Genomic DNA, 22,149 nt, shown 5'->3' on the forward strand with positions numbered 1-22,149 from the left:
GGGGGGGGGGGGGATTTCTTTGTGTGTGCGCGCATATACACGTGTGCTTGTGCATACACACGTCCCCAGCCTCTGCTGCTGAAGCGCTGGCACCCCGTCGCAGTGAGCACACCTGCAGCCCCGATCCTGGCTTCTAAGCACCACTCCCCAGTGAAAGGAACCAGGACTTCTTGCAGAAACGGCTGAGTCAGGGCTGGGCAGGGAGGGTCTAAATTGAGCCTGGAGCGTCCTGTGCCAGGAGCGTAGGAAGGGCTCCAAGAGCGATGGGGACGCACTTGAATGCCGCTAGGAAGGCCCCACAGAGGGGGAGGGGAAGGGACAGGGACTGCAGCCCAACCTGGGTGGGAAGGCTCGCGCTGCGCGCTGGAAGGACACACGCAGGCTAGCAGGCGCAGAGGTGCATCTGACCCGGGGCGGTTAGGGTCAGGGACTGCAGGCTCCTCAGGGAGGAAGCCAGTTGGTGCCTAGTTGTTGCAACTGGGGAGTAGGGGTCAGCTGGAAAGAAAGAGGTGGCGGGGTTGGGGGCTGTTCCACTGACTTTCCCGGGGGTGTGTACAGGCTGCCTACATATGACCCATGTCATCCCCGTTCCTGACGCCACCGGAGGAGCTTCGTTTCTCAGCGGCATTCGCAGAGGTCGGACCATCCTTTTCCCTCCTGACACCCTTTTCCGTGGTCACACCTCCCTGGCCAGGCGGCCATTCCCAAGTGCCTTGGGCTTGGCCTCCCGAGGCCACACCGCCCACGCATGCCCAAGCTCACACAAGCCCCCACGGGCGTCTCCGAGGACTGGCCCGGTCCACCGGGAGGCGGGGATCCAGTCCCGGGCGAGCAGAGGCTGGGCATCTGCGGAGGCGGACCAGGTTGGCAGGGGTCCCTCTGGGATTTGGTGAGCTGGGTTGCACCCCCAGGCCCGAGGGCTGGCTTGGCTTGGGTGTGTGCACATGTGGGTTCCGTGCAGAGTGCGGATGTGGGGTGCCGAACGCGGGGTGCGGAGGACAGGTGCTGGGTACTGAACGCCAGGCGGGAGCACTGGACACGTGTTCGGGATGCGTGTATGGGACCCCGGTGCGGGGTCCAGAGGGTCCCCCCTCCGGTCCTGCGGCCTCCACCCACATCCATCCGCTTGGCGGGGAAGCGAGCGGGTCGGCGGCAGGCAGGCCCACGCTAGCGCAGAGAGCCCGGCGCAGTGCCGGGCCAGGGGCGGACCAGGCCTGGGGTCCTTCCGTAGCGGGTTCCCCTACAGCCCGCGCGGCCCCTTTAAGCCGCTCGCGCACGCTCCCGGGGTGGGCGCAGGGAGGAAGCGCGCGAGCGTGNGGAGCGGGCGGGGACCCTGCGGGCTTCGGCTGGGGCCGGGATCAGGGCTGTGGTCCGCGGTCCGGTGTCCCAGGTCCGGGATCGGGATGTGCGGCCGGGGTCTGGGCTTCTTCGCAGGGATCAGGGTCCGGAGTTCGGGCCCAGGGGCCAGGGTCGGAGGGGCTGGAGGCTGGGGTCTTGGGGCGGGGGCCGGGGACCCTGAGCCAGGGTCTGCGATCCGCGTTCTGGGGGGCCTTGTTTCCAGGCCCGCGGTCCTGGGTTCTAGGTCTGGGGTCCCGGGTCGGGGTCCGCGGTCCTGGGTCCTGAGTCGCGGTCCGCGGTCTGGGGTCCGGAGTCCGGGGTCCTGGGTCGGGGTCTGCGTCCGGGATCCCAGGTCCTGGGTCGGGGTCCGGGGTCCGAGGTCCGATCCGGCCCGACCTCCCTGGGGGCTGTGCGCCGGAGGCTGGCCCGGGAGGAGGCGCGCTGGGCCGGGGTCTGCAGGCCGGCCGGGTCGGGGCCGCGAGAACAAAGGGAGCGTCCGGGGTTCTGCAGGGGGTTGAGGTGCCCGTCCCTGGCTTCGGAGAAACGCTGTGTTTTTAATACATCTTTTCTGGGGACTTTGAAGTTAGTGTTTGCTGGCGACACGATGAAGAAAGGNCGTGTCGCCCTTGGTCCTGCGAGCTTTTCGGTGGCGGCGGATGGGGTTGGGGGGGGAGGAGTTGAGCTGAAAATTCCACCCGGGTGGTGGCTGAGCCATTGGACTTTTGAAGACCTCCCCCCCCCCCCCCCGTATTTTTCCTTGCGAATTGTATTTGATTCAGAAGGTATTTAGGCATGTCTTAAGTCCTTTAAATTTACATGGTTAGCATACGGAAGTGGTATTGGCTATATCTACTTAATTCCTCTTTATGGAAGCTCTTTAGTTAGGATTGTGAGATTCGCTTGCGATGTATGAATTTTTATGTTGGGAAGGGAAGTTGCTGGACACTTACCGCTACAGAATACAGGACCGAATTGGTGTGTCAGTGATGTAGACATCTTAATCTGTGGTTTCAGTTAGGGGGTATTTTTGTGTGTATTTTCATTTTACTATCCATCTGATAACAGTGATCTCAATATTTGATGATTAAGCAGCTGCTTATGAGATTGATTATTAACCATGAAAACATGCAGATTATTTTTATGATTAGCAAATAAATGGAGGTAGTATTAGCTTTGTAAGAAGTTCCTTTTAACTCTAGGTAGTGGGGAAGGTCTTTAGAATGTTGTTATCAGTAAGATTTTTACAAGAATTCTTTGCTTTTGAATTTGAAGCCTTAATCTTTTTTGAGAGTAGAGAGGTTCTTTATTTGAAAGTGAGGTCTTAGTCTGAATTCTGTTAAGGTAGAGTCTATTCTAGATTCTTCCGGGAGGTATATATTGCAACAAGAAAGTGAATAGGCAGTTCCTTTTTTGCTTCCTTACTAATATTGGGTGTGTGGGTGGGGACAGAGTTGGTGCCACCAACATGGAACCCGGTCTGAGAACTGAGAACGTCTACACAGCACAACTGGATGGCAGCTTTTGGCGTGATTTAACTTTCTAACAACTAGAGTTGGCCAGAACTGGAGTGACTCAGTAGAGGCCAATCTGGTGAGACCCTGCGGGGGGGAGGGGTTTGTGGTCTAAGGCTTGTGAGGCGACACTGCAGGTCTGTCCGGAGGTTAGTGCTCCTGGCTTCACAGGCATTGGAAGTGCTAAGGAGGTTTTCTTAGGAAGTGAGAATTGAGGAAAGCAAAGTTAGGTTTTGTGATTGTGTCTGTGGCTTATTCCCGTTTTTTTCTGCTGGGGAACCAGAGTCAGGCCTACATTTCCTCTGCTGGGATGCATGTGTGTAGAGGAGATTGTTCATGCAGTTTTAACCCAGAATTGACACTTTTCCTTAATGAACACACGTATCAGACAAAAACTCCTCTAGCTTGACACTGGGGCCCACAGCAGGGCTGATTTAGATCACCAGCCAAGTGCTCGGCCATTTAATGTCCATTGAAGGACATTCATGAGACCCTAGGAAAGATTTCTCTGTTTGATATTTTGAGTTACTTCTGTTTGGGGGGGGNTTTATTCACTTCTGAGAGAGAGGGGGAGAGAGAGAGAGGGAGACAAAGAATCGAAGCAGCTCCAGGTTCTGAGCTAGCTGTCTGCACAGAGCCCGACGCAGGGCTCAAACCCATGAACCGTGAGATCATGACCTGAACCGAGCTGAAGTCGATGCTTAACTGACTGAGCCACCCAGGTGCCCCTCCTCAAATTTAATTTTAATCTCAAAACATTTTAAAAACTTAAAACCTCTTTTCAGATTGTTGTGTGCCTAGTGACTGACTGCAAAGCTTGAATCACCTTGGTAGACTTCTAGTGGCAGCTTGAGAAAGGGACTGATTTTATGAGGAGTTAACTTATTTTTTAAAGCTTTGTTCTGTTAGTTTTTGCTGTGCTAAAAATTTGCCTGTTGTTCAATTGGTTTGATTGAAAAAGTTGTATTTCTGCAAATAGCTTTGAGAAAGGTCTTGAGGATTTCTGTAGTCTTTCTTCCCTACCATCAGTTGGCTTTTTAGCGAATACAGGCTGTAATGACTAACACTGATTTGATTTTCGACCTGCGGTATTGGCATCTATTATAGTGTCTTCGTTGGGTGGTTTTTTCTCTGCCCGTGTTGGTTTCTCTGGCTCATGTTGGTCTCAAAATTGGATTAAATTCTTACTGTCTACAGACTTTGGCTTTGAAAAGTATTAGTGGATTGGTAACAGATACTCTCAATTTTATTATCTGGTCTTGACCATATGGCGTGCTATAGTATTTTGAAACCCCTATTAGCGTAAGTCCAGTAAGGCAGTGAACAAAAAGTCTTACTCTTTTAACCCTGGGAAAAAAATCTGATCTCATGTTTGCATTCATTGCTTTGTGGTTAGAGAAATCATGAAGCAGATGGGCCAGTTAAGTGTTTGGTTTTGTGGACAGAATGTGAAGGGGTAAAGCAGGCTTAGATTGAAACAGGTCAAAGACGCATTTCACAAACGGAATGGACGCGGTCCTGACACTGGAAGGAAGGGCGGCCTGAGCGTGGGGGAGGGGTTGCACGCGTTGAGTAACTTGGCATCATGGTGACTCTTCTGGGGGGAAACAAAAGGAAAAAGGAATACATTTCTTTTTAAAGCTATGAGTGTTGTTCCAGAACTCTTATTTGGGACATGTAGAGGTCTACAGCCGTCCACACTGGTCAGAGGGTTTGGTGGGCGCTAAAGAGCCTTTTAAACCTTGCAGCCCCCGTGTTCTTGTGGCAGTGCCCGCCTGGCGTTAGGTGCCGCAGTAACCAACGGACAGAAAGTACTGCTGGCCTCCAGTGATCTAGAGAAGCCTCCTGGATTGTAGAGCAGTGTTGTTTTTTTTCTTTCTCTCTCTTTTTCTCTTTAAAGATTTAAGTATTCACTTACTTGACTTTTTAAAATTAAAAATTTTTTAAAGTTAGAATTTCTGGGGAAAATTTTTTTAAGTTTATTTATTTATTGACAGAGAGAGAGGAAGAGAGAGAACACCAGCAGAGGAGGGGGAAAGAGAGGGAGAGAGAAGGGCCAGAGGATCTGAAGCTGGCTCATTGTTGATAGCAAAGAGCCTGATGTGGGACTTGAACTCATGAACCGTGAGATCAAGACTTGAACTGAAGTTGGATGCTTAACTGACTGAGCCATCCAGGCGCCTTGGGAAAAACCATTTCCACAGTCATGGATTTAAAAGACTAGGGGCACCTGCCTGGTTCAGTTAGGTGGTAGAGCTCGCACCTCTTGATCGGAGTTGTGACTTTAGCCCCATGTTGGAGGTAGAGTTACTTTAAAAAAAAAAGAAAAGAAAAGAAAAGTAAAAGATCAAGGCAAGATTATCTGGAGTAATTTTTAAGAGATTATTTAGTTGAACCTATATTGCCACTGGTAAAGTTTATGATTTAACAATGGCCCGCCCTCCTAGGGTGGCTGTGAGGATGGAGCGAGTTGACAGGTGTGTGAAGCTCTTTGAGCAGCGCCTTGCCCACAGGACACCCATTAGCCATTTCTGCTGCTGGTGGCCTTGCTTTGTAAGACTCCTAAACCGTGATCACGTTAGATGATGTAAGAAGAGAGCTTACTGGAGGATTTGTTTTTTCTTTCTTCCAAAGGATTCTCGAGGAATTTTTTTTTTAATGTTTGTTTATTTTTGAGAGAGAAAACACACACAGAGCACGAGCAAGGGAGGGGCAGAGAGAGGGGGGAGACACAGAATCCAAACCAGGGTCCAGGCTCTGAGCTGTCAGCACAGAGCCCGATGTGGGGCTCGAACTCACAAACCATGAGATCATGACCTGAGCTGAAGTCGGACGCTTAACCAACTGAGCCACCCAGGCACCCTCTGAGGAATATTATTAATTTGAGGTACAGAGCATATGTTTCAGCTGTCTTTGCAAATCCCTGTCATTTATTTACTACCGCACTTTCTCCGGAGTCTTCTGGCATTGTTTTCTTTTCTTGAAAAGCTTTTTTTTTTTTTTTTAACCTTTATAGCAGAATTTTGATCCTATAACTCATTTTGAAAACCGGCAGAATTATTTATTTTTTAAAAGACTTCACCACACCCTGAATGATGACTTACTTTTTTAGATTTTATAAAGTCTTTTTTGGTGTCCCTTGATTTGCCAATGAGTGACAATAATAATGAAATATTTTTCGCATATTCTTATAAATACTATAACTGGAAATTGGTTTAACAAGTGCTTATTCAGTACCTTGTCTGGTAGGTGCTAATGCTGTCAACTGCCATAGAGCGGGCGTGGCCCAGGGCCTCACTAGGTTTGTTGCTTAGTAGAGAGCCTCACAAGCAGAAATGCAAAGGAGACATGCATGAACGGCGGGTTACAGGGTTCAGCTAGGGTTTAGGAACAGCTTCTCAGAAATAAAAGTATTTCAAGTTGAGACCTGAAGGACCCTGTATTTGGACTGTGTCTGTCAAGCATTTGGCAGGGGGAGGGGAAGGAAGGAGTGTTCCAAGCTGGAGAGATGGTGTATTTTTCACACAGACACAAATTGGCCTCCTTCACCCCCTGTGTCTCCACCCAGAACAGCATCTATTGTATGGTAGTGGTAGGTGCTCAGTAATTATTTATCAGAATGAAAGAGAGCACAGCTTATCCAAGGATGGAAGTTCCAAAGGGCTGGAGGGTGGTGAGAAATGGCCTCAGAGAGGTCAGAGCCTTAGGAAAGAGTTGTACTTTTACCTCAAGGGCTCTAGGGAGCCTTTAAAAGGTTTCAAAGAGCAGATTGAGAGGCGCCTGGGTAGCTCCGTGGGTTAAGCACCCGACTTTGGCTCAGATTATGATCTCATTGTTGGTGAGTTCGAGCCCTGTGTTGGTCTCTGTGCTGACGGCTCAGAGCCTGGAGCTTGCTTTGGATTCTGTGTCTCCCTCTCTCTCTGCTCTTCCCCTGCTCCTACACTGTCTGTCTCTCAAAAATAAATATTAAAAAAAAAAAAAAAAAGCAGATTGACCTAAACAGAGCCATGGCGTGGTACTTGAGCTTGGAGTGTGTTCAGATGAGAAGGAAGACTATGGTCCGGGATACCAAATGGGGTGCTGGTGTAGAGATGAAGGAGTCTGGACTGGGGTGGTAAAGCTGGTGACTGAAAGACAGGGTGCCTGAATGGAAGTTACAAAGGAAAAATGACCTTAAGAGTCTGTCCTGGGCATCTGGGTGGCTGTTTGGCTTTTCCTGAAATAAGGAGCAGTGGTTTGGGGGGTGGGGTAGGGTGAGTTCAGTTTATGCTTGTTGAGTTTGAGGACACCAGGAGGCCTTCCCATGGTTTCCAGCAAGGGTGGCTCAACTCCTAAGGTTTCTGCTCCTCTCCCTAAAAAGCTCTTCTCCCAGATGTTCCTTTGTTCATTCCCTTCATTCAGGTCTTTGTTCGTGTACCCTCTCCTCGGAGAGTGTTCTCTCATTAATCTTCACCATTAAAAAAAAATTTTTTTTTAGTCTTTATTTTTCAGAGAGAGAGCGAGTGCGCGAGCGCACACAGAGTATGAGCGGGGGAGGGGCAGAGAGAGAAGGAGACACAGAATCCGAAGCAGCTCCAGACTCTGAGCTGTCAGCACAGAGCCCCGTGCAGGGCTCGAACTCACGAACTGTGAGATCATGACCTGAGCTGAAGTCAGCCACTGAACCTACTGAGCTCCCCAGGCGCCCCTAATCTCTGCCATTTTTAACCTGCTGTTTTCCTAGTCCTTGTGCTCATCTCCCCACCGGTTCTAAGTTCTGTGAAGACAAGAAGTTTGGTACACTGCAGTATTACCAGCCTCTGAAACAGGATACGTGACAAATATTTGGATTTTGTATATGTAAATGTGGAGCTCTGGAGGAGTGGTCTGGTGTGGAGACAGCCCTTTCACAGTTAATGACATTTGGGTGGTGATTGAAGATTTGGAAATAATGATTATTAGGAGGTAGGAGTCTTAAAAGTATGGTCTGTGCTTTTTTTATTTTTTATTAAAACAGTTTTTTAACATTCATTTTGAGAGAGAGAGAGAGAGAACATGAGTGAAGGTGGGGGAGAGAGAGGGAGACACTGAATCTGAAGCAGGCTCCAGGCTCCAAACTGTCAGCACAGAGCCCGAGGCAGGGCTCGAACCCACAAATCATGAGATCATGACCTGAGCTGAAGTCGGATGCTTAACTGACAGAGCCACCCAGGAGTCCCAGATTTTTTAATTTTTAATTTTAATTGATTTTTCTTAAGTAAACTCCACGCCCAGTGTGGGGCTTGAACTCACGACCCCAAGATCAAGAGTTGCATGCTCTACCGACCGAGCCAGCCAAGTGCCCCCTCAAAGTCTGATTTGTGGACTCCTGTGGTCCCTGAAACCCCTCTTGGGACCATCCCGTCAAAACTACTTATACAGTCATTAAGATGTATTTGGCATTCATTGTGTTGACATTTGCATTGATGGCGCACCAGTGGTAGGTGAAACTGCTGGTTCTTTAACACAAATCAGGGCTGTCGTATCAAACCAGTTAGAGCATTTATTGTAGTTGTGGTATTCTTCACCACCACAAACTTGTGTTTAGAGAAATCCAGTTTAATATCTTTGATGAAGTGTAAAAGTAAATGTCATTAAACTTTAACCCTGATACCTGCTTTCTTCTTGTCTGGGGGGCGAAATGGGAAGTAGGCATAAGGCGCGAGTGCAGCCCAAGTACAACAGCAGTCTCCTGGACAAGCGGCTGTGCCGTGGCCTTGGAGGAGGAGCTGGCCGAAGGGGGGGCTGGTTAGACGGGGTATTTGTATGGCAGATAGTTTCTTGAAAATTAACGAAGTGAACCAGATATTTCAAGGAACGTTACTGACAGTATTGTTGGCAGTGATAAAATTTGGGCTTTCAAATGGAAATTAGAATTAAGACTTTTCTTGTAGGTGATGGTACTTAGGAATGCTTCTTTTTAATATGTAATGAAGTGTGTCCACATTTGGAAGGTTTGCTTAATTCAGCGGACTGGTAGTTTCCCAGGGGCCTGTGTGTGATGCTTCTAACTCACAGATGGAAAAAGATCCATTCAGGGCACAAGAAAGGAATTAATCCCACGGAATTTAAGTGTAGTGGTATTAAAAATTAATTGGGGGCGCCTGGGTGGCTTAGTCGGTTAGGCGTCCGACTTTCACTTAGGTCATGATCTCGCGGTTCGTGGGTTCGAGCCCCGCGTCGGGCTCTGTGCTGACTGCCAGCTCAGAGCCTGGAGCCTGTTTCAGTCTGTGACTCCCTCTCTCTCTGACCCTCCTCTGCTCATGCTGTCTCTCTCTCTCTCCTAGAAATAAATAAAAAAATATATTAAAAATTAATTGACACAGTTTAAGTTTCCACATCAGAACTTCCCTTTAGGAGCTTACCCACTTGTCAAGTTTTGATGTAGTATCAAAGAAGACTGTGCATGTTTATTTGAAATGGCCGTTAAAATACCCCTTCCTCTTCCACCTGTGTATCTGTGTGAGACTGAATTGCCCTCATATACTGCAACCAAAGCAAGACCTCACTGCAGCAGGTTGAGTGCAGATGCAGATGTGAAAGGGGCGCCTGGATGGCTCAGTTGGTTGAATGTCCAACTTCGGGTCATGATCTCGCAGTTGTGAGTTTGAGCTCCCACTGACAGTGTGGAGCCTGCTTGGGATTCAGTCTCTCTCTCTCTCCCCCCCCCACTTCCCCCTCTCTCTCCCTCCCCTGTCTCCCTCCCCCTCTCCCCTCCCCCCTCCCGTTTGTGCTCACTCTCACTCAAAATAAATAAAACAAATTTAAAAAGAATCGTATGGGAGAATTTAGCGCGCTCTCTCTCTCTTTTTTTAATCTTTGTATTTGAGAAAGAGACAGTGTGAGCAGGGAAGGGTCAGAGAGACACAGAATCTGAAGCAGCTCCAGGCTTTGAACTGTCAGCACAGAGCCCGACGCGGGGCTCGAACCCACAAACCGTGAGATCATGACCTGAGCTGAAGTTGGATGCTTAACCGACTGAGCCACCCAGGCACCCCTTAGCTCTCTTCTCTTGAGACAGACCTTAAAGAGGTAGGCTAAATAAAACGTGAAATATTTCTGACTTTCCATCAATTTATTTCTTAATTATTTTTTGTAAAAATGTTCTTCATGGTAATGTGTAATAGGCTTATTAAATATTTAAAAAAATTTTCTGTTTTAATTTCTAACGTAATAAATATCTGTAGCTACAACCCACAGGAACAAGAGCCTTCTGATGTTCAGTAACTAAGAGTGTGGAGGGAGCCTGAAACCAAGCCATCTGAACAGCAGTGATTTGTGGACCAGTGTGGTGGTTAAACCAGCTAGGCCACGTCTAGGGCCCAGGGTGCAGGACCGGAGAGGTCCTCGTCCGTGCGGTCATCTGTCCAGAGACAGGCACTGTATCTCCCCTAGTCCTTTGCTGTTTGCAGCATTTCAGCTGTAGGATTATGCTTTTTCCTGGGGAGAAGAACCTAGAGATTTCTCTAAAGGTTGAAAATCCATTGGTGCAGCTTGAGAAGAGGAAGGGAAGCTCCTAAAGGAGCGATCAGAAGTTGGGAGAATATCAGAATCCAGTGTCGGAACGTAGGACAGCCTTGGACAGGGGTGGGGTGGGCTGGACAGAGAGAAGTAGACCCGGAGTATTCAATGCCAGGTTCCCTGGCCGAGGAGTGACAGTGGGGTGTGGGAGGCTCTGAAGGAAAGGGGTGGAGAGGCATGTGAGGAGGGAGGACTCTGATCCACCTGATTTCAGATAGAGTAGCCTGAGCATTGGTAGGTGTGGAGAGGAAGGAAGCAGAAGTGGGGAGTGGGAAGCAGCAATTACCTGCTTATTCAGGGGCTGAGTGGTACCTGGAAGCAGCTGCCATGAGAGACCNTGTCTGTCAGGTGGTGGGAAAGGTTGTGCTGAGAAAGAAGGCAAAGATATCAGGGCGTTGGTGGTTCCCAGAATTTCACTTTATTACTATTTAAAAATGTTTTAATTGTTTGTTTATTTTGAGAGAGAGCGAGAGCAGGGGAGGGGCAGAGGAGAATCCCAAGAAGGCTCTGCCCAGTTAGCATACAACCTGACTTGGGGCTCGAACTCATGAACTGTGAGATCATGACCTGAGCCAAAGTCAAGAGTCTTTTAAGTAATCTCTGCACCCAATGTGGGGCTCCTACGTACAATCCTGAAATCAAGAGTCACGTGCTCTGCAGACTAAGCCACCCAGGTGCCCCTTTAGGAAGAAGGTTGATGGGACGCCTGGGTGGCTCAGTCGGTTAAATGTCCGTTTTCGGCTCAGGTCATGATCTCACAGTTTATATAAAGACATTTACATCAAATATGTTGGGAGAAGTACTTTATGATTTCCCTGTTGAAATAAATTCCTTCAAACCATGACCCTCTGGGACCTCCGCCTGGCATTTCCTTGGCCGTAGACGGACTTCCACTTTGCCTTGTTGGTGATCCTCATGCTATTAGTTCACGTTTGTGGGTGCCTCCTGTGCCAGGCGCCGGGCTCAGAACTCACATCAGCTCTGAGGTGGGTACTTTGAGTAGCCACATTTCATAGCTGCCTAAACGGACGGGGCGGGGGTGGGGGGGTCAGGCAGTGGAACTCATGTTTGAACTTGAGTCATTTGCCTCCAGAGCTCTTAACTACTACACTGTGGACCCTCTGGCATGAGCTCTTCTCCCTTACTCTTTCATCTCGGAAAACTGTCTGCATCTGTTCATCATGTATTATTAAAGGCAAGAAGCTTCCACTTGAAAACATATTTACCAACAGTTTTGTCTTTAGTTTCTTCAGGGGTTCTATTCCACTTCAAACATAACTAAATGGCTTTTTTTTTTAAATTTTATTTTTATTTAAATAATCTCTACACCCAACATGGGGCTTGAACTCATGACCCTGAGACTGAGAGTTGTGCCTGCTCTGCTCTTCCTACTGAGCCATCCAGGCGCCCCCAACGCACCGAAGTCTTATATAGCCTAACTCCCTGGTTAATCTTGATACCTTCTCTAGCCACTCCCCAGACAGGCGATCTGCTTCTACTGCTTCAGTCCTGTATCCTGTCCTCATCCTCTGAGGAGCTTTCTTCCTCTTCCCGTTCCTGTTCTTTTATGAAGATGTCGTTTTTAGTAAATCCATTTTAGTTTTGTAATTTCTGTCTTTAATTTTTGCATTTTATTTTATTATTTTGTTATTTTAATTTATTTTTAGAGAGCGTGCGCATGAGCTTGTGAATGTGAGTGGAGGAGGGGCACAGGGAGGGGGAGGGAGAGAGAGAGAACCTTAACCAGAGGCTCCATCTCATGACTCTGAGATCATGACTTGAGCTGAAGTCAAGAGTTGGAAGCTTAACTAACTGAGCCACCCAGGCGCCTCTTATGTTTTAAAAATTAAATGTTTAATATGTTTATTGTAGAAAATTAGTATAAAATGAGAGAAAATGTAATTTCCCTGGCAGGAAATAATCACATAAGATTGTTATATTTTACTTGTTATGTATTACATGTATTTATTTTAAATCTTTATCATGAGAGAGAGAGAGAATCCCAAACAGGCTGATGTGAGGTTCAGTATCACAAACAATGAGATCATGACCTGAGCTGAAACCAAGAGTCGGCCGCTTAACCAGCTGAGCCACCCAGATGCCCCTGTATACACCATATTCATATTCTCTCTTGTACTGCTCGTGTGTGTAAGTGCAGAGATTTTTTTCCCCCCACATTGGGGATCACCGCATGGTCATTTTAATTCTAATTTCTCTACTTCGTTGCATATTATGTGTATTTCTGAATGTTATTCTTCTTTGAAAACATGAACTACATGGCAAAGATGGTCCTCTTGGCCCCCTGGGGGTGAGCCGTACCGTGCGCTGGACCTCCTGGCTCTGCTGCTGCTCAGCTCCGAGGCCTCGAGTGAGTTCTTTCTATCCCAGCATTCTCATCTTGGGGTAGTTGTAAGGCCTAAATGAGATGGTACAAGCAAATGCTCGCCGGGATGCTTGGTCCAGCGTCACTGCTGCTTAGTGGGGGTTTGGCCCCTTGGCTTCCCCCTTTCCTCATGTGCTTCTCCAGGCCACCCGTGCTCTCTGACCTGTCTCCGTGGCTGCTGTCTTAGTTAAGGTTTTCAGGGCTTCTGCTTGGCTTTGAATGTTACACCATTATTTTCCTGTGGGTGCTGTGACGGATTATCGCAAACTGAGGGGCCGCAACCACAAATTTACGCTCTCGGTTGTGGAGGCTAGAAGTCTGAAACCAAGGTGTTGGCTGGGCAGCTTCCTCCGATGCTTCCTTCTGGCTTCCGGTGGTTGCTGGCAACCTGGTTCTGCCTCTGTCTTCACTTGGCCTTCTCCTCTCCGCATACGTCTCTGCTCTTACGAGGATACCAGTCATTGGATCAGGGCCCACACTAATTCAGCATGACCTCACTTTAAGTTAACTAATGGTATCTGCCAAGACCCTTTTGCAAATAGTCACACTTACAGGTGGATAGTAATTTTTAGGGGATACCGTTCAAAATCCCACCACAGTTACCTGTAGCTTCATCCTTGACCCAGTTCTCTTTGAGGGCTCCTGACTCCCTCTTTCCCATGCCTTTACCCTCCCTTCATGGCCAAGCTTGTAAATGGAAGTCTCCATTGCAAGTTGAAGAAAACAATACGAGAGAACTTAAATAGAAAGGTAAATGTTTTATAGGGATTCTTGATGTCTCACAGAACCAAAGTCCAGGAATAAATAGAGGTGGGCTTTTCAGTCGGTGCGGAGTCAAGGGATGAAAAGCCATTTGAGAATCTGTACATCTCATTTCTGTTTTCCTTGTCTGTAAGCACCTCTGCTTCTGCTTGAGATAAAAGTGCTCTCTGAAATGGTGCCCCCCCCGCCTGGGGTTTTCAGCAGATTCTGCCCCTTGGCCTTGAACCGGGCTCCGCACCACCACCCCTTTGCAGCTCTCCCCCCTCTCAGTCCCTGGCCTCTCCTCTTGATTTCCTTCCAGGTTTCCTCTTTTGCCTGCCCAGTGTGTTCCCAGTTACCTGGCATTTATCAATCTTTTTTTTTTTTTTTAATGTCTTTATTTTATTTTTGAGAGTCAGCAGGGAAGGGGCAGAGAGAGAGGGAAACACAGAATGTGAAGCAGGCTCCAGGCTCTGAGCTGTCAGCACAGAGCCCGATGTGGGGCTCGAACCCATGGATTGTGAGATCATGACCTGAGGTGAAGTCGGCTGCTTAACTGACGAGCCATCCAGGCGCCCCTTGGCATTTTTCAATCTTGAGTCCAGAATTCTTTCTGTTCTTGGGCTCTCCTTAGGTGATCATGTCTGTTCCTATCTGTTGTCTGGTTTTTTTTTTTTTTTTAGTTAATTTATTTTGAGAGAGAGAGAGCAAGCAAATGGGGGAGAGGCAGAGAGAGGGAGAGAGAGAATCCCAGGCAGATTCTGACCTGACTTGAAGTTGGCCACTTAACTATAGTGCCCCAGTTGCCTTTTTTTTTTTTTAATGTGTATTTTTGAAAGAGAGAGTGCAAGTGAGGGAGGAGTAGAGGCGGAGGGGGAGGGGGGGGCCAGAGACACAGAATCTGAAGCAGCTCCAGGCTCTGACTCTCAGCCCAGAGCCCAGTGTGGGACTTAAACCCACAAAGCATGAGATCATGACCTGAGCCAAAGTCGGACGCTTAACCGACTGAGTGACCCAGGTGCCCCTACCCCAGTTGTCTTTTATTCTTTCTTATTTTTATTTTTTTAAATGTTTTTATTTATTTTTGAGAGACAGAGTGAGTGGGGAAGGGGGCAGAGAGAGAGGGGGAGACACAGGATCAGAAGCAGGCTCCAGGCTCTGAGCTGGATGTGAGCACAGAGCACAGAGCCTGATGTGGGGCTTGAACTCACGAGCTGTGAGATCATGACCTGAGCTGAAGCCAGACGCTGAACCAACTGAGCCACCCAGGCACCACCCCCCCCCAAGTTGGCTTTTAAATGCTGTTTACTGATGGTTTTGATGACTTTCAAATTTGTATCTCTCTCCAGCCTTTTTGACCTACAGACCCATCTATCCACTTGGTCAGCCCTGCCTCTCCATTCCTTTTGCCATTTTCAGTACTGAGTCCCTAACCCTTTTATGTTTCAGTTTGAGTGTCACCTCCTCACATAGGCGTTTCCTGGGTCACCTCTGTTTCTGGTCACGTTGATCTGCCACACTTAACCACCTTCGTGGCATTTCACTTCATATAGTGACAATAGAAAAGCCCTGCATTATTTTTCCCTAAGCAGCCCAGGCTGGAAGCAGAGGGCAGCCCTGTCAGGCTGTGTATATGGGCAAGGTTAGTTCTGTGCATCAGACTCCCTGGAAGTGTCCATCAGTCCATCTGTAAGCCCAGGACTCGGATGGGGGCGGAGGGTTTAGAGCAGTGCCCCAGTGAATTTGCCACACAGTCAGGCTTGGGGACAGTGGCCCGTGAGACTGCATAGCCAGGACCCAAAGTTCTGGGCAGTTCTCCTGAGGATGGGTAAGAGTTATTGGCAAGACGCCAGGTGCCCTGCTGACGGGATTTGGGTTTGGGGCGGGATTTGGGTTTGGGGCGGCTGCTGCAGACCCTGAGCACGGAGAAGGGAGGCGGGAGGGGTTCCCTGGCCCGTGGATAGGGTTGGAGCTGGGGAGGCTGCCTGCCGAACGCTGATCGGAATGCAGGGGCATCGTGCTTTTTAAATTAATAAGTGACCGTCATGCTCTTTACATTTTCTTAAAATAAAGGAACTGACCAACACACATTTCCTGTCACTTAAAACTTGACATATTCAGGAAGAGGCTGAGCTGCTGAGGAGCGGGCTGCACTTTGAGGAAGTTCCCTTAGGCTGTGAAAGAAGAGCTTTAATATAGCTCGTGTAATCCACACATTTGCTCCCAGATTTAGACAATGCCAACTTAAAAACAATAATAAAATTGAAAGCTTCTAAAATTGTTGAGATTAATCAATTGTAAGTCAGTGCGTAAATGATTTGGTTTTTTTTCTAACAACAGAGCAGCCTTGTAGGAACTTCTCCTTGTACTGACTTGTACTGATTCACAGAACTTGGGGCGCCTGCGTGGCTCAGTTGGATGAGCGTCCCACTTTGGTTCAGGTCAGGATCTGGCTGCTGGTTGGGTTTGAGCCCCGCATTGGGCTCTGGGCTGACAGCTCTGAGCCTGGAGCCTGCTTCAGATTCNCCCGTTCCTCCCCATCCTCTGCTCATGCGCTCTTGTTCTCTCTCTCTCAAAAATGAATAAATGTTAAAAATGAAACAAAAACAAAGAACTTAACAACATGTAGGTATTTATCTAATAAATACACCTCTTGGCTCTATGTTAGTTTTTAAACGACCGAACATGTGTAGGTCTGCAGCGGTGAGCACTCTGTGCGGACAGAGGAGAGGCTGCACCACACCTGGGAGGGGTACGTTTCTCCATCTCAAGTACAGACTTTTTTTTACTTTGCTTTTAATTTCTGTCTTTCAGATCAGGCTTGTACAATAGGATTCTTTTTTGGTGTTGGAAATGTTTTATGATCGGCAGTGTTCAGTATGGTTGCTCCTAGCCGTGTGTGGCTATTGAGCACTTGACATGTGGCTGAGGTGACTAAGAAACTTTTAACTTTAGTTTTAATACAGTAAAGTTTAAAAAACCACACGTGGCTAATAACTACCCTACTGGATAGCACATTCCTAGACTGAGCGTCTGGGCTGCCATTAGTACAAATTTGGGAGGTTTGAGGAAAAGTTGCCATATACGGGGTGACAATTTGGGAAATTAAAGTCCTTTCAGGGGCGTCTGGGTGGCTCAGTCAGTTAAGCGTCGACTTAGGCTCAGGTCACGATCTCACTGTTAGTGGGTTCGAGCCCTGTGTCGGGCTCTGTGCTGACAGCCAGTTCAGAGCCTGGAGCCTGTTTCCGACTCTGTGTCTCCCTCTCTCTCTGGCCCTCTCTTGCTCACGCTGTCTCTCTCTCTCTCTCTCTCTCTCTCTCTCAGAAGTAAATAAAAACATTAAAAAGAAAAAGTCCTTTCAGAACTTCTGTTTAGCAACCCTTGCCTGTCTGGTTGGAAATCTATATTGTGTGAATCTTGGGGTGCTTGTCAAATGTGATAAATGTATGTTTAAAAGAATAGTTTAGGGGTGCCTGGGTGGCTCAGTCGAGCGTTCCCCTGTTGATTTCAGCTCAGGTTGTGATACGCAGTTTGTGGGATCAAGCCCCTCATCAGATTCTGCGTTGACAGTGGAGATCCTGCTTGGAATTCTCTTTCTCTGCCCCTCCCCTGCTCTCTCTCTTGAGCTCACATGCTCTCTTATGCTCTCACTCCCTTCCTCCCTCTCTCCTCCCTCTCTCTTAGAATAAACATTAAAAAGAGAATAGTTTATATTGTATATAGAATTGGAATTTTGCTAGTCAAATTTACTTTTTTTTTAATGTTTATTTTTGAGAGAGAGAAAAAGAGATAGAGAGAGAAGGGGACAGAGGATCCAAAGCAGGCTCCACGCTAACAGCAGAGAGCTGATGCAGGGCTCGAATCCACGAACTGCGAGATTACAACCTGAGCTGAAGTTGGATGCTCAACCAAGTGAGCCACCCGTGTGCCCCTAGTCAAATTTACTTTTAAATATCTTACTTTTTTTTTTTTTATTTAATATACGTGGTCCCTAAACTTGGTGTACTTAAAGTATCTGGGATCTTGGTTTTGGCTAGTTCTAGCCATTTCCATCTTCCGGTGGTTTTTGGAGCTCACTCGGAAGCTGAGACTTGAGTCTCTGTTGGTGGCCAGGCTCTGAGCTGCAAGGGCCCTTGAGGTACTTTGTTTTTGCATCTGTCTTATTTCTCTTGTGGGAACAGAAGAGCGAGGTCCTTGTGGGTCATCTTCACAGGATTGGGTGCAGGCTGCCACCGGCGTCTGCTTCGCTAACTGTCCTTTGGCGATTGAGGAGGAAAAGAACACAGCTATCAACCCCGATCGGAAGTTAACAGAAGACCGCACGAAGAGTGCCCCCAAAGCACTTCCGTGTGGAAGAGCCAGCCCCGCTCCGTGCAGACCGACATTCTGCTCTTGCTTTTTGTCTGGAGACGTTTGCAGTTGTCCCAGCTCGGGCCGTGCTGTCGGATTGCCGCCCCCTACGGAGGGCTGGCCAGCTCAGGGTGTTGGCAGCGTCGGGGTTGAGAGCTCTGACTTAAGCCATATGCATCCTGCAGTGAAGAAGATTCACCATGGCCTTATATCTTCATGGCCTTATGTGAGGTATTTGCTGTTGCACAACCACAGACTTGCCCTCGAACATAAAGACATGAAACAGTGACCATGCGGTCCCCTTCGTGCGAGGGCGGCGCTCAGCCCGAAGAGCTCGTCTCTGCCCTGCGTGGTGTTGGCTGTGCTCACTGGTGTGCTGGTAGTCACAGCAGGTGGGCTGGGGTCTGTGCTTTCTGGAAGGCCTCCCCTGCACGGACTGGTAGCCAGGGTGCCTCTCTTCTCCACACGGCCTCTCCGGCAGGCCGGCTCAGCCATCTTGTAGCTGAGTTTCAGGAGGACAGGAGCGGAGGTTGCTAGGCTTCTTGAGGCCATGCTCAGAAGTCCTACCTCCAGCGTCACCTTAGCTGCATTCTGTTGGTTAGAGGCAAGTTACAGGGTTCAGTCTAGACTGTAAGGGTAGGTAAATAGACTCTGGGTCTTGATGGAAGGATCTGCAAAGAATCTGTGCCCATTTTTTAAAATCCACAGACCTTTCGATAGTGTGGCATTTAGAATTGCCTGCTATAGGATGTCCAGTTACTATTAAGATTTCTGTGGAATGAATTCCAAAAATTAACATCAGTTTATTTCAATTTATTTAGCAAATATTTGCCAAATACTTACTGTGAGCAAAGACACTGTGGTTGTTCATAAGTACTGGGAAATAGCTTCTAATTCTGTTATGGCAGAGACGACAAATTTCTAACGTTATGGTGAGTGCTGTTGGACACTAGATGGAAAGGAACTCGGTTTAGGGCAATCGGGGAAGACCTTCCTGAGTGGATGACACCTCAAGGGTGTCAAGTAGGTGAGGAGAGCGAGCAGTGTTGCCACTTCTTGAGGTGGGGAGGGCTGCACGGCCAGAGGTGAGTGCCAGGGAGCAGGGTGGTAGACGTGAAGGTTGGAGGGGGGATGTCCTTGGTCACCAGTGTGCCCAGGACGGGTTTCAGTGTACGCCTGGTGAGCCGGGGTTCTATCTGGTCATTGCCTTTGACTTTCAGAAGTGCCCTGGTGTGGGCAGTGCATATTATGGTTAACCACACTATGGAAAAACGTTTGGATTTTTCCTCGGTGCAGCGGGAAGCCATTGAAAGAGTTTAAGCAGGAAGTGACAAGATGTGAATTTTAAGATTGTTCAGATTGCTGAATGAAGAACGGATTGTTGGGGAGAAAATAGAGGCAAAGATCATTTAAAGGAGGCCTTTAATGAGAAACGATGTGCCTTGGCTAAGGGTGGAGTAAGGAGGTGGGAAGAGACGGGTAGATTTCAGTCTGCTCTGGAGGTGGAGCCAGCCAGAGTGCTGGTGCTGGTGGACTGGGTGTTGGGGCAAGGGGGAAGGGCTAGGGTGGCCCCTGAGGGTTTGCTTTGTGCACTTCGAGGATGGTGATGGGGGCCGCTGGGGTAGGCCGAGTGGGTGGGGCAGGTTTGCTGGCTGTCCAGCGTGGATGGAGAGCTATGCCTGGAACGTTTGAAGTTCCAAATGGCCGTAAGACAAGCAAGTGTGTTGGCTCATCATGGTGTTCTCCTGAAGTCCAGTCTGGAAGTCAGAGATAGATGCGACAGACACCCGTGAATGGGATTGGTGACAGGGGCAGGAGTGCCAGCCATTAGAGGTCTGAAGGAAGAGGCACGCACGGGGGCGGCTCTTCAGTAAGCAGGGGGTGGGTAGCTGCTGCTCTTAGAGAGTGCTGGTGAAGGCTCTTTTTGACTGAAGGATAGCAGGTACTAGGTGGTGAGCCCGTGAGGCAGAGCTGACTGGGGTGAGTTGGAACTTGGGAAGTGAGGAAGGGAGGCTAGCCATGGAGACGGGGTGGCAAGAAACTGCCATGGGGGGGGGGGCGCGCGCAGTGGGAGGGCTGAGGCATTGGGAGGTCACGTGGGCCCAGTGGAGCATTGTATTTTTAAATAGGGAGACTCTCAGCCTCTGTTTGTATGGGTGCATGCGAATCCCCCAACCCCCCATCTCGATCAGTGCAGATCCTGACTCGGGCGGTGGGGTGTGGCCAAGGCGGGTGCTCTGCTGGGCTCTCCGGCGCCTCCGGGTGCTGCCGGCCTCCCTGGGCCGCAGGCTGAGAAGCCAATGCAGATAGAAGTGGTGGAGGCCATTGGTACAGTGGAGAGAGGTGGTCACAGAAGTTTGGCACCCTGAAAGCCAGGGCATTCTCCTGTTCTCCGTGTGTACCTCCTTGGGCCTGTCTCGTCATCGGCGCCGGCTGTTTGGTTAGCCGTTTAGTTGAGCTGCTCTCACAGCTTTAAAGTTTGTCCTCATCAGTATGCTACTCTGTCCAGTTGAGCAAGTTAGCTGTGACCCAGGACACGTGATAGACGGGCTTTCAGCAACTCTTGTGAGGTTGAACAGAAGTTAGACTTATTTAAAAAAAAAAAAAAAGGTTTTTTTTAATGTTTTATTTATTTCTGAGAGAGAGAGAGACAGCGTGAGCAGGGGAGGGTCGGAGAGAGAGGGAGACACAGAATCTGAAACAGGCTCCAGGCTCTGAGCTGTCAGCACAGAGCCCGACACGGGGCTCGAACCCACAAACCGTGAGATCATGACCTGAGCCAAAGGCGGACGCTTAACCTACTGAGCCACCCAGACTGTCCAAATAAAACATTTTTTAAATGTGCAAAAAAAAAAAAAAGAAAGAAAGAAAGAAAGATGGCTGTGGGGGCACCTGGCTGGCTCCATGAGTGGAGTGTGCTACTGTTGGTATCAGGGTCAGTAGTTCGAGCCTCATGTTGGGCGTGGAGCCTATCTTAAAAACTAAGAGAGAAAAGAAAAAGATAGCTTGATTGGGAGGAGGTGGGATTGGATTTTGAACAAAACAAAAGATTGTTTTTAAATCTAGGACTCCCAGCAAAGCAGCATGACAAATAGGTGCAGGTTAACTTAGGTAATACTCCCTGATAAACTGGATATAAGTAGCTCTGAGGCTTTATACATATTGACCTGTTACAAAATCGGGGACATTCTTGGGGGAGAAAGTGTGAGGGTAACTGGGTCATCTGGAAGAAGAGGCAGAGAGGAGGAACCAGCTACATGATGAATAACTGTGATTAGAGAAACCGGTTCCTCTCACTGCCACCCCCTCGTCTTTCCTGCTCATTATTCCTGTGAGCGAGTCGGCCGAGATTCACCAGGGGAGGAGCCGGGGACGGAAAGAAGGCTCCAGCTTCGCGCCCACCTGGGCTGCTGCTCATGCCCCTTCCTGTGACTTTATTCCACCTTAGAGATGCCCCGGGCGGGGAGATCAAGACTCCTGTGGGGCCTCGGCCGCAACCCACGCCTGTAAGAAACTATGGTTGCTTTATAATGAAGTCGTGTTTTTAGTGTTATTACAAAACTCAGCAACTTGAGTCCTCTGTATTAAATAATGAATAGAAAAGACAAAGGCGTGAAGGTTCATTACAAGGTTCTTGAGTCTATAAGTTTGCCATTTTGTAAATAACTTATTCTTCTATAGAAACTAACTTTATTTTTTTTAATGTTTTTATTTATTTCTGAGAGAGGGAGAGACAGACAGTGCGAGCAGGGGAGGGTCAGAGAGAGAGGGAGACCCAGAATCTGAAACAGGCTCCAGGCTTCGAGCTGTCAGCACAGAGCCCCCGGACCGTGAGATCATGACCTGAGCTGAAGTCGGACACTTAACCGACTGAGCCACCCAGGCGCCCCTAGAAACTAAAGATCATTTTTTGAGTCCTTAAGCAAGTAGGCCAATGCCATTTTTTTTTTATGGCTGTTAGGCCTGAACCTTTTCTTTTTAAATAAAGAGAATAGTGTCTTTAAGTCATTTGTAAGACCGCACAAAGAGCACTTAAGATGTGTTATTGAAGGTGGAAAAGAGGACTTGAATGGATGCGAGTGCAGCACTTGGCTGCAGGTTTCCTGCGCACACGTGCCAGTGTATTTTAAAGATGTCACTTGGTTGGGGGGAAATGAATATTTGAGAGAGGCCCGTTCTATAAAAGATGAGGGGGAAAGTGTTCTATTTGTTATGGATTTTAAAAGTATTATAAGGCATAGGTAGATGGAACAGAGGAGGCTAGAATTTACTTCACGATTAGTGTGG

The 22,149-nt window shown here is 48.5% G+C and overlaps 1 protein-coding gene across 3 annotated transcripts in view; it reads left to right on the plus strand.

Annotated features, from left to right (window-relative positions):
- Positions 1-1,359: 1,359 nt before the first annotated feature.
- Positions 1,360-22,149, plus strand: part of GNB1 (G protein subunit beta 1) — an 85,239-nt gene continuing 64,449 nt past the window's right edge. The window contains exon 1 of one of the 3 annotated variants that reach the window (XM_077763900.1): positions 1,360-1,390. The gene's annotated coding sequence lies outside the window, so the exon portion shown is untranslated. The remainder of the gene's footprint in view (positions 1,391-22,149) is intronic. The other 2 variants (XM_077763898.1, XM_077763899.1) reach the window with 2 other exon arrangements.

Source organism: Crocuta crocuta, unplaced genomic scaffold (genome assembly GCF_008692635.1).
Source record: "Crocuta crocuta isolate KB4526 unplaced genomic scaffold, BGI_CrCroc_1.0 scaffold13, whole genome shotgun sequence".
Classification (NCBI taxonomy): domain Eukaryota; kingdom Metazoa; phylum Chordata; class Mammalia; order Carnivora; family Hyaenidae; genus Crocuta; species Crocuta crocuta.